This window comes from Schistocerca cancellata, chromosome 3 (genome assembly GCF_023864275.1).
Source record: "Schistocerca cancellata isolate TAMUIC-IGC-003103 chromosome 3, iqSchCanc2.1, whole genome shotgun sequence".
Taxonomy (NCBI): domain Eukaryota; kingdom Metazoa; phylum Arthropoda; class Insecta; order Orthoptera; family Acrididae; genus Schistocerca; species Schistocerca cancellata.
Window position 1 is genome coordinate 424,301,892 of NC_064628.1, and position 12,739 is coordinate 424,314,630.

General features: G+C 42.6%; 1 protein-coding gene across 1 annotated transcript in view; it reads right to left on the reverse strand.

The window, feature by feature from the left end:
* Window positions 1-12,739, reverse strand: part of LOC126176352 (UNC93-like protein) — a 399,900-nt gene that overhangs the window by 298,662 nt on the left and 88,499 nt on the right. The gene's annotated exons all lie outside the window — the stretch shown is intronic.

Genomic DNA, 12,739 nt, shown 5'->3' on the forward strand with positions numbered 1-12,739 from the left:
AACTATTATTTTAACAAATGTAGTAAATAAGAAAGTGTTAAAAGCCAACAGTGAAAGAGAAAACACTGATTAAATTTTAATCTCGTTATATCTATTGCAGCAAATACTCGAAATCACTCCCAGAAACATCGGTACGAAGTTTTCACTTTCCGAACAAATGCATACACTCGGAAAACACAAGAGAAGTTTAGTCGGACAAGACACACCTACAGACTATCGAATACCAAATAGACTTGCACGTGTTCGTTGACAACAGACTATCATATTTAGGCCATAGACCCACAACGGTGCATTCCGACCAAAGGTTATTTTGAAAATTTTGTTCAATTCAACGTCCCGTCTTATCGCACTGTGTACATGCTGTTCATATTATCATATATAAAGTTCAAGTCAGTTAATTCACTCAGAGACAGAAAAAAGGAAAACAAGTGGAGTGGTAATGTTATAACTAAACATCACACACCTTTTCGTATTCACTCCGGCAGTATGTAGGGATAGAAAAATAAAACTATAAAATAAGAGAAATTAAGTGTTTGGTATGTAGTGTTACACACGCTGAAAATTAAGTGGAGTGATAAAATAACAAATGAGGAGGTCCACTGTAGAATCGTCGAGGAACCATTGACCAAAAGAAAGAGCATGATGATAGGGCATTTAAAACATCAGGAAATAGCTTCAATGGCACTAGAGGGAGATATAGAGAATAAAAACTGCGTAGGGAGACAAAGACTAGCAAAATCCGACAAATAGTGGAGGACGTTGGATCTGAGTGCTGGTCTGAAACGAATTTTGACACAGGAAAGGAGTTCATGGCAAGACACATCAAACGACGCAAAAGATGGATGAACCGCTCGTCCACTGACCCTCATCCCGCCAAACGATTTCCAACAAATGAAAAATCGAACATTGAAAACAACTTCTCAGTGGGTAAAATGGAAAAATCGCGTGAGAGAAGAAAATAAAATCGGACAGTTGTTGAAATTAGCGACTACACACAGTAGTAGATGACGAAAACAGAGTAGGAAAAGTGACCATTGAAGATTGAGGAACTCAAATTATAACTTACCCATCGGCAAAGTAGGCGGCACTGATAGGAACCAATGGCTTTAAAAATTTCTTTACACTAAACATTTCTATCCAAGGAATGTGTGCAACATTTAGTATCACGCTTCATGAAAAAAAAAATCTTCCTTTCCAAGCCGCGTCATTTCGATTCATATCCTGGGGCATTTGGCAGCGGTCTTCGTCGTTGTCTTCGTCTACATGATTACTCCCCAATTCACAGTTAAGTGCCTGGCAGAGGGTTCATCAAGCCACTTTCAAGTTGTTTCACAGCCGTTCCACTCTCGAACGGCACTAGGGGAAAAACCAACACTTAAATCTTTCTGTGCGAGCTCTGACTTCTCTTATTTTATTGTGATGAGTGTTTCTCCCTATGCAAGTAGGCGTCAACAAAATATTTTCGCAATCGGAGGAGAAAGTACGTAACTGAAATTTCCTGAGAAGATCCTACCACAACGAAAAAGCCTTTGTTTTAATGATTACCAGCCTAAGTCACGTACCATGGCCGTGACACACACGCCACTATTTCTCCCTTTTCCGATTTTCTCCGTCAGTCCCATCTGACGCAAATCCCACACCGCACAACAACACTCCAGCAGAGGGCAAACAACTGCAGTGTAAGCTGTCTGTTCGGTAGACTTGATGCTCTTTCTACTTGTTCTACCAACAAATTACAGTCTTTGGTTAGCCTTCCGCAAAACATTATCTGTATTCTTGTTCCAATTTAAGTCATTCTTAACTGTAATCTCTAAGTATTTAGTTGAATTTACAACTTTTAGATTTGTGTGATTCATTGTGAAACACAAATCTTGCGGATTTATTTTAGTATTCATGTTGATGACTTCACACTTTACGTTATACAGGGTGAACATTAATAAAACCGACAAACTGTAGGGTCGGATTACTGACTGGAAATGGAGGAAAACTCTGGGTTAATCACACAGTCCGCGACATACAGGCAACATACAGCACGGGGTTGGAGGAACTTTTGTTCGTCAGCGCCATCTACCATGGCAACGATGCATTTCCGGACACATGTTCACAGAACTTAGTGATTAAAATTCTTCTGGGTATTATGCCGCGTCATTGCTAAAAACTAACAACTGTAATAAACTAAATCCGATGGGTCGGCCGAATTGCAACGCCCTTCCTCAGGGTACAAGTTCACAGAACATATTTGCCTCCATTTCAAGTCAGGAATTCGTATCTGCAGTTTATCGGTTTCATTAATTTTCATTCTGTATAGAGTCAATTAACACTTCGCGCACCTTTCCCTTGTTCGGTGACTTAAGGTGCTCCGCTGCACCGACGATATCTTCTAGGTTGCTCATGTTGCCAGTTGCTCTAGATTCGTCTTAATTTCGTTCATCATATTAGATGTTTCAGGAAAGCATGCAACTGTGCCATTTATGACAAATAATGATAACTACATCAGTTACTTACTTTTTACGCTAAGCATAATGCGTTTCGGGAATTTATTCTAGTGGCACTGTCATCAATGACTCGCAGTGAAGGTATTTACTGCGTTTTGCCACTGGTATACTTTACATATGATCAGACTCTCTTAGGCTTTTCTGCCAGATTTCGAGACAGTCTCGTTGCGGAAACTGTTAAAAGCATGTCGAGCCGAAGTTCGCGCAAAATTTCGAAAATTTCGAGCTTCGGTAAAACTTCGAGAATCTTGGTGATTTTGCGTTCTTGTAAATTCGGTATACTTTTTTCGTTGTTACCGCGGCAGTGTTCTGACCCGCTTTGTGTACTATGGGTATCAGTACCATCTCTTATTAATTTATTTGGTATATGTCACTCGATTGCCATGGATGCTATTTCTTCTTGCCATCAGAATTAAAACTACTGTCAGCCTGTAATTTTACTTATGATAACGTTGATGGAGACAGCTGTCGAATGCCGCAGAATTTTAATCAAATGACACCAACCGAAACTCGAGATTTTATTGAGGAACATACCCGCACAAAATTTAATGAAAAACGTCATTTCCACCAGGCTGTTATTCTAACAGGCATACTTATGGAGTGGGTGATACTTTGATGAAAGACGAAATTGGAGTCGATATGGAAGGCGTGGGATATCCAGTATTAGAGTCTTCGGAACACTTGCGATCAAATAAAGTGGAACTGATGGATAACGTTTTTCGGTATTCCTATAATTACTGGAGTAAGTGGAAATTAAACTGTTATTTAAACTGGAGTGTGAACATATCAGAGTGGAGACTTACAATCAGACTTACGTAAAAATATCATCTACATGTTCTCAAAGACAGCAAGAACAATAATTGCGAAAACTTTCGTACAATCAGCTCAACAGCTCATTGGTCACAGCTGGTAACATGAATAGTAAACAAAAAAATCGTAAAAAGTTGGGTATCCACTAGCAGAGGACACGTTTGTCTTTAGCAAAGGAATAGGCACTAGAGAGGACAAGTTACTCTCTCACCTATTTTTCGCACATGGAAAATTATTAAAGACTATCACAACCTGAGCCACCTTGAGCAGGATTCCAGAAAGTTAACGGCCTGAGCAGACATTGATGGAGCCTGGTAGGGTGCTAAAAGCTTCTACATCTACATCCATACCCGGCAAGCCACCTGACGGTGTGGGGCGGAGGGTGCTTTGAGTACCTTTATCGGCTCTCTCTTCTATTCCAGTCTGCTATTGTTCGTGGAAAGAAAGATTGTCGGTATGCCACTGTGTGCTCTCTAATCTCTCTGATTTTATCCTCATGGTCTCTTCGCGAGATACACGTAGGAGGGAGCAATATACTGATTGACTCCTCGGTGAAGGTGTGTTCTCGAACCTTCAACAAAAGCCCGTACCGAGCTAGTGAGCGTCTCTCCTGCAGAGCCTTCCACTGGAGTTTATCCATCATCTCCGTAACGGTTACGCAATTACTAAATGATCCTGTAACGAAGCGCGCTACTCTCCGTTGGATCTTCTCTATATCTTCTATCAACTCTATCTGGTACGGATCCCACACCGGTGAGCAGTATTCAGGCAGTGGGCGAACAAGTGTACTGTAACATACTTCCTTTGTTTTCGGACCGCCTTTCCTTAGGATTCTTCCAATGAATCTGTCTGGCATCTGCTTTACTGACGATTAATTTTATATCGTCATTCCATTTTAAATCACTCCTAACGCCTACTCCCAGATAATTTATGGAATTATCTGCTTCCAGTTGCTGACCTGCTATATTATGGCTAAATAATAAAGGATTTTTCCATCTGTGTATTCGCAGCACATTACACTTGTCTACATTGAGATTCAGTTGCCATTCCCTGCACCATGCGTCAATTCGTTGCAGATACTCCTACATTTTAGTACAATTTTCCGTTGTTACAACCTCTCTATATACTACAGCATCATCCGCAAAATGCCTCAGTGAACATCCAATGTTATTCACAAGGTTATTTATATATATTGTGAATAGCAACGGTCCTACGACATTCCCTTCCGAAGACTTCTCTCCATTGAGAATGACGTGCTGCTTTCTCTTATCTAGGAACGAGGTATTTTTTATGATTCTTAGTTCGTAGAAACGGCTTGTTGGGAGTTGAAAGCAACCGGTGGCGAGTCCATCCCTCAGTAAATATTGCCGGACAGGCCCACAGCCATGCAGGGCACACAGGGCAGCCCCTCATCGAGACAGGGCTTCATCAGAAAAATGCCGTGATACATGCCGCGGCGCCAGCAGAAGCCTGGGTAGGGGTGACGGTCTAAAGAAACCCTTCTACACAGTGGAGTCGTAAACCGGGCATTGTGTGCAGAGCCACGCGTAATAAAAATTCACATGTTTTCGTGTTCGCCGATAGTGCAAGTAGGCCAGTGACCCACCTCCTTCACCCACCTCTGTTGTATAAGAATACTCCAGCATCTGACAAACGTTTAGAGATAGAATCTTTATTACACCTCATAACTGCGACTAACAAGCTCCAAGACGCTGGCTATTTAGATAAAGATTTTTGAGACTGCTCGCTTGTTGCCGTGGGAAGCGACACGACTTCGGAGAAAATCATCTCTCCCCCCTTTGCGAAAACTTAAAAAAGTCAGTACTTGGCTGTTTCTCTTTTTTTCAGAGATGCAGGTTTCTTAACTTCGACGTGTGAGAGGGGAGATTTAGCGCCTCTAGAGCCTTGTGGTTGACTCAGTTCGGGGCGAAGCTGGTGCCGTTTGTGCACTTTGCGGGAAAGTGGAATTTTTTCTGGATAGGTGCAAAGCACTGGGGTGCAGGACTTTGGTCTGGTAAGGGACTTCTGATCGAAACTCTGGCATGTGTGGTTGGTATTTGGAACTTGTCCTTAAACTGACTTCACATGCAAGTAGTTTAGACTGGGGAGCCTGTGGTGAAGTTCTTACTGTTCCGACAGTTTGACCTCAAACGTCTCTGACTACTCGTTTGCCGAGAGAACACTTATTCGTTTTTGGTTTACCAGTCTCGACGTTTGGTATCCTTGTGCGCTCTGTCGTATAGTGAGCCAAATTGGTCCTTGGTACGACCAGCGAACGGGTGTGACACACTGAAATCTACGATGATTTCCGGGCTCTGGTAGAGAGGAAATTGCGACCCGTCTGCCTGATCGCTAGACCGTGAGATTTTTGCACTTATTTCGTGACCGCGATCGATTCACAGGTGCTGCAAGTGAAGTTGCCGCACGAAGTAAACGGGGTAACATACTGCCGCTCCGACATTGTCAGGGCGTGAAGATCTCAAACGCCACTTGCTCTCAGCTGCACCTATGTAGAGAAACGTAAGTGGATTTGATCAATCAAAGTCTGCTCAGCGTCAGGTCAATTCAGCTTGCATTATCAACATTTTTAGGGCCTAGTACTTGACTCACTGATCACCTAGTTGAACTGCCTTTCCATCAGGATCCATCCAGAGGAGTATTAAATAATCTGTTAGTTGTTTAGGGAATTCAATCTACAACTTGTTTAGCATAATTTATGTCCTGTTTGGTAAAATAAATGTTGTTAGCACATTAAATTTTGCCAACATTCTCAATAAATCAAATAGTCCAAACAAGTTACCTTTCATGTGGACGTAGAAAAAGCATCGGACAATGTGCAGCGGTGCAACACGTTAGAAATTCTCAGGAAAATATGAGTAACTTACAGGGATAGATGGGTAATATTCAACATGTACCGAAGCATAGAGGGAACAATAAGAAAACCGAGAACGAAGTGCTCATACTCTTATTGAAAAGTGGATAGCACAGGGATGTAGTCTTCCACCTATACTGTTCATTCTGTGCGTCATAGAAGCAAAGACGGGAAGAAAAAAGATTTAGGAGTGGAAATAAATTATGGGTGAAATATGTCAATGATATAATTCACTGATGACACTGCTATCCTCAGTGAAAGTGAAGAAGAACTGCAGGACGTGTTCACTGGAACGGACAGCCTAATGAATACAGAATATGTGTTGAGGGGAATGCCAGAGATTTGCCAAGCCGGACATTTGCCAAGCCGGACATTTGCCACACTTGCCCCTTCGCCAGGTAGCGATCCCTCAGGTAAGGAACGCCCTTCCTGCTTCTGCCCGCTTTCAAACCGCCGTCTCCACATCTCACTCGACACAACCAGTACGTAAGGGACCTTCTTCTTCGACATCTTGGCCAAATACAGAGCTTCTTTTCCGAAATAGAAATATTTATAAATTTTGGGAAACGAAAACAATACCGACGATTATGTCAGTATGTAATTAGTTCTGCCAAGTATAAATATAGAGCCCTCTGTATGTACGGTAGCTTCCATTCACGCTTACTGGTTGCGATAGAAACAGTCCAGCGCCATGAGACAAACAAGAAAGGAACGATATAAAGAGAAAGCAAACGTACGCTAATCATTTCTTTTTGATCACTGCATTTGTGCCTACTTTAATTATTGCAACAGTATGCCCAAAAGACAATAAGGAAAGAAGAAATGGGTATGTGAATGTTTGAAAAGAAGTTTGCTTTAATGATTGATGTACTAATGAGATTACTATACCGAAAATTATATTTGAGCAATTTCGCGTGACATATACTATTTAATGATATTCTGTACGCTGACATTGAAAAAAAAAGCACAAGTGAGATTTGAAGCTGCACCGTCAGCTTGACAGCCTGAACGTCATCCGCTCAGCCACTTTCGCTTGATCGGAACACTTCTAGCATTACAGGTATAATGGTTACGTAGGAAACTTCGACATAGATTTTCTCGGTATATAGGGATCATCGCATGAAAAGCCGCTGCCAAGGTATTCAGAACAGGGCCCTCTACAACGTACCTAAGACTCATCGATATCCATTATTAATAAATTTGGTGATCCCCTTGTACGTCGTAGACACCCACTTGGATGTGGAAAACCACTTAAAACCCACATCCAGGCTGGCCGGCACACCCAAGCTTTTCACGCCTCCACGAATCACGGAAGAGGCGAATTAACGTACTCGGCTGTCCGGGCTACTCTTTGGAGTGCAGCATTGTGTGGAAGTAAATGACGGACAGTGCAGAACCGGAACAGAACAGAATCGCAGTGTTTGAGATGTGGTGCTATAGAAGGATGTTGGAACTTATGTGGAATAATAAGAATCGGCGATGAAAGGAACATTTGAGAACACTAACAATCGATGGGACAAAATGTTAGGACATTTGTTAAGACGTTACGGAATAAATTCCATAGTACTAGAGGGAACTCTAGGGGGTAAAAATTCGGTGCATATCACATAACATGTTGTCGCGTACGAAATTTAGCTAACATATTGAATTTTTCTTTAGACGTGGGTAGAGGTATCTATCTGTCACCAATCTCGAGAAAACTGATCGGATGTAGCACACTGATTTGCGTTCGCGACGCGCCAGCGATGAAGCCAGGTGAAATGTCCACAACGTTTCTCATATTTGATATACGGTTTCATCTATCGAAATGAGGTTTTGGCAAATGATAGCACGCACAGAGGAGAGTATTTTACCATACCGTTATCATATAAAACTTCATTATTTACCGTGTAATTCTAATAAATACAGACTTTTTCGGTGAAAGAATGTAACTTTTACGGGCCATAGATAGCTGGTGAAATGAGAAATGCTATGGGATTCGGAAAAAGACATGTGAAGACATTACACCTTTTTTACCAAGGATCTGCTTTTTCATAAGCTTTTTTTTTTTTTTTTTTTTTTTTGGTCATCAGTCTACTGACTGGTTTTTGATGCGGCCCGCCACGAATTCCTTTCCTGTGCTAACCTCTTCATCTCAGAGTAGCACTTGCAACCTACGTCCTCAATTATTTGCTTGACGTATTCCAATCTCTGTCTTCCTCTACAGTTTTTACCCTCTACAGCTCCCTCTAGTACCATAGAAGTCATTCCCTCATGTCTTAGCAGATGTCCTATCATCCTGTCCCTTCCCCTTATCAGTGTTTTCCACATATTCCTTTCCTCTCCGAATCTGCGTAGAACCTCCCCATTCCTTACCTTATCAATCCACCTAATTTTCAACATTCGTCTATAGCACCACATTTCAAATGCTTCGATTCTCTTCTGTTCCGGTTTTCCCACAGTCCATGTTTCACTACCATACAATGCTGTACTCCAGACGTACATCCTCAGAAATTTCTTCCTCAAATTAAGGCCGGAATTTGATGTTAGTAGACTTCTCTTGCCCAGAAATGCCTTTTTTGCCATAGCGAGTCTGCTTTTGATGTCCTCCTTGCACCGTCCGTCATTGGTTATTTTACTGCCTAGGTAGCAGAATTCCTTAACTTCATTGACTTCGTGACCATCAATCCTGATGTTAAGTTTCTCACTGTTCTCATTTCTACTACTTCTCATTACCTTCGTCTTTCTCCGATTTACTCTCAAACCATACTGTGTACTCATTAAACTATTCATTCCGTTCAGCAGATTATTTAATTCTTCTTCACTTTCACTCAGGATAGCAATGTCATCAGCGAATCGTATCATTGATATCCTTTCACCTTGTATTTTAATTCCACTCCTGAACCTGTCTTTTATTTTCATCATTGCTTCCTCGATGTACAGATTGAAGAGTAGGGGCGAAAGGCTACAGCCTTGTCTTACACGCTTCTTAATACGAGCACTTCGTTCTTGATCGTCCACTCTTATTATTCCGACTGCTACGGTCGCAGGTTCGAATCCTGCCTCGGGCATGGGTGTGTGTGATGTCCTTAGGTTGGTTAGGTTTAAGTAGTTCTAAGTTCTAGGGGACTTATGACCTAAGATGTTGAGTCCCATAGTGCTCAGAGCCATTTAAACCATCTTATTATTCCCTCTTGGTTGTTGTACATATTGTATATGACCCGTCTCTCCCTATAGCTTACCCCTACTTTTTTCAGAATCTCGAACAGCTTCCACCATTTTATATTGTCGAACGCTTTTTCCAGGTCGACAAATCCTATGAAAGTGTCTCGATTTTTCTTTAGCCTTGCTTCCATTATTAGCCGTAACGTCAGAATTGCCTCTCTCGTCCCTTTACTTTTCCTAAAGCCAAACTGATCGTCACCTAGCGCATTCTCAATTTTCTTTTCCATTCTTCTGTATATTATTCTTGTAAGCAGCTTCGATGCATGAGCTGTTAAGCTGATTGTGCGATAATTCTCGCACTTGTCAGCTCTTCCCGTCGTCGGAATTGTGTGGATGATGCTTTTCCGAAAGTCAGATGGTATATCTCCAGACTCATATATTCTACACACCAACGTGAATAGTCGTTTTGTTGCCACTTCCCTCAATGATTTTAGAAATTCTGATGGAATGTTACCTATCCCTTCTGCCTTATCTGACCGTAAGTCCTCCAAAGCTCTTTTAAATTCCGATTCTAATACTGGATCCCCTATCTCTTCATCGACTCCTTTTTCTTCTTCTATCACATCAGAGAAATCTTCACCCTCGTAGAGGTTTTCAATGTATTCTTTCCACCTATCTGCTCTCTCCTCTGCATTTAACAGTGGAATTCCCGTTGCACTCTCAATGTTACCACCGTTGCTTTTAATGTCACCAAAGGTTGTTTTGACTTTCCTGTATGCTGAGTCTCTCCTTTCGACAATCATATCTTTTTCGATGTCTTCACATTTTTCCTGCAGCCATTTCGTCTTAGCTTGTCTGCACTTCCTATTTATTTCATTCCTCAGCGACTTGTATTTCTGTATTCCTGATTTTCCCGGAACATGTTTGTACTTCCTCCTTTCATCAATCAACTGAAGTATTTCTTCTTTTACCCATGGTTTCTTCAAAGCTACCTTCTTTGTACCTATGTTTTCCTTCACAACTTCTGTGATGGCCCTTTTTAGAGATGTCCATTCCTCTTCAACTGTACTGCCTACTGCGCTATTCCTTATTGCTGTATCTATAGCGTTAGAGAACGTCAAACGTATCTCGTCATTCCTTAGTACTTCCGTATCCCACTTCATTGCGTTTTGATTCTTCCTGACTAATGTCTTGAACTTCAGCCTACTCTTCATCACTACTATATTGTGATCTGAGTCTATATCTGCTCCTGGGTACACCTTACAATCCAGTATCTGATTTCGGAATCTCTGTCTGACCATGATGTAATCTAACTGAAATCTTCCCGTATCTCCCGGCCTTTTCCAAGTATACCTCGTCCTCTTGTGATTCTTGAACAGGGTATTCGCTATTACTAGCTGAAACTTGTTACAGAACTCAATTAGTCTTTCTCCTCTTTCATACCTTGTCCCAAGCCCATATTCTCCTGTAACCTTTTCTTCTACTCCTTCCCCTACAACTGCATTCCAGAGGCCCATGACTATTAGATTTTCGTCCCCCTTTACATACTGCACTACCCTTTCAATACTTTCTCTATCTGTTCATCTTCAGCTTACGACGTCGGCATGTATACCTGAACTATGGTTGTTGGTGTTGGTCTGCTGTCGATTCTGATTAAAACAACCCGGTCACTGAACTGTTCACAGTAACACACCCTCTGCCCTACCTTCCTATTCATAACGAATCCTACACCTGTTATACCATTTTCTGCTACTGTTGATATTACCCCGATACTCATCTGACCAGAAATCCTTGTCTTCATTCCACTTCACTTCACTGACGCCTACTATATCCAGATTGAGCCTTTGCATTTCCCTTTTCAGATTTTCTAGTTTCCCTACCACGTTCAAGCTTCTGACATTCCACGCCCCGACTCGTAGAACGTTATCCTTTCGTTGATTATTCAATCTTTTTCTCAAGGTAACCTCCCCCTTGGCAGTCCCCTCCCGGAGATCCGAATGGGGGACTATTCCGGAATCTTTTGCCAATGTAGAGATCATCATGACACTTCTTCAATTACAGGCCACACGTTACGTGTCTTTAATGCAGTGGTTTCCGTTGCCTTCTGCATCCTCATGTCGTTGATCATTGCTGATTCTTCCGCATTTAGGGGCAATTTCCCACCCCTAGGACAAGAGAGTGCCCTGAACCTCTATCCGCACCTCCGCCCTCTTTGACAAGGCCGTTGGCAGAATGAGGCTAACTTCTTACGCCGGAAGTCTTCGGCCGCCAGTGCTGATTATTTATCAAAATTTAGGCAGTGGCGGGGATCGAACCCGAGACCCAAGACGTTTTGATTATGAATCAAAGACGCTACCCCCAGACTATGGGTACTGACTTTAATTTTACACAATTCCTCACTATGTTAACTTAACCATTGTTTCGGAATTCTGTCTCAACTGTGTCTGCACAACATGTTAGTGAGGTGAGGCAGTGTAAACCCCGTAGTGTTTGGGAAGAGAAGCAAATTTTGACATGGCAACCAGAAAAAATGTTGGTTTTACTCAAAATTCGCCAGTTGTGGCGCTTCTCCGAAAGTTACGAACGGTTAACAGGTCAGGTGAAAATAAATCGCCGCATTTTCGCCGGAATTCGTTTTAGATGGCAGAAGTGATAGTAGATATGCGATCTGAGGCTTTCCCGGCGAATGTGTTGTATCCAAGTTTCTCGGGTATCCAGCCGGATCCGATCGTTGAAGTTCCACAATATTTCGCCGAATAACCGTTCCGCCATCATCAGGTGGTGCTGATGGAATGATCAGTTTGCGCTGTGTCCGTGGTATTTATGTCCGCGGGGTCCCGGGTCGTACCCCGGCGCGGACGGCGGGCGGAGCGACACGTGGTTGGGGGGAGGGGGGGGTACGTACAGCCACGCCCGGTTGTAGGCGCAGTTCATCTCCGTACGCCGTGGCGGAAGGATCTCGCGTCCTTTCCCGCCGTTGCTCTTTGATGGTGTTTAATAATGGTTTCCAGGTCTTGCTAAGTTGGAACCCGGTGTCCCTGTTGATGAGGTTATCTATTACGCGAATTTCTATGACCTCCTTGTAGGTACTGTCCCAGTAGGCACTTGTGGCCGTCAGGATTTTTGTCTCTTCGAATTTCGCTGTGTGTCCGGTTTCAATGCACTGTTCTGCTAGGGCCCGAATGGCTGGGTTGGCGTAAGCGGGTGTGAGGTTCGTGTTCCTACCATCGGTCCTCGACCGTGTGAACTGTTTGGCCGATGTAGGATTTGCCACAGCCGCACGGGATTTCGTATACGCCCGCTTTATTAAGGCCAACCACATCTTTTGCCGTTCCTAGTATGTCACGAATCATTGCTGGTGGTCGGAAGACTGTGTCAATCTTGTGTCGCCTTAACAGTCTCGCTATTTTTGACGACA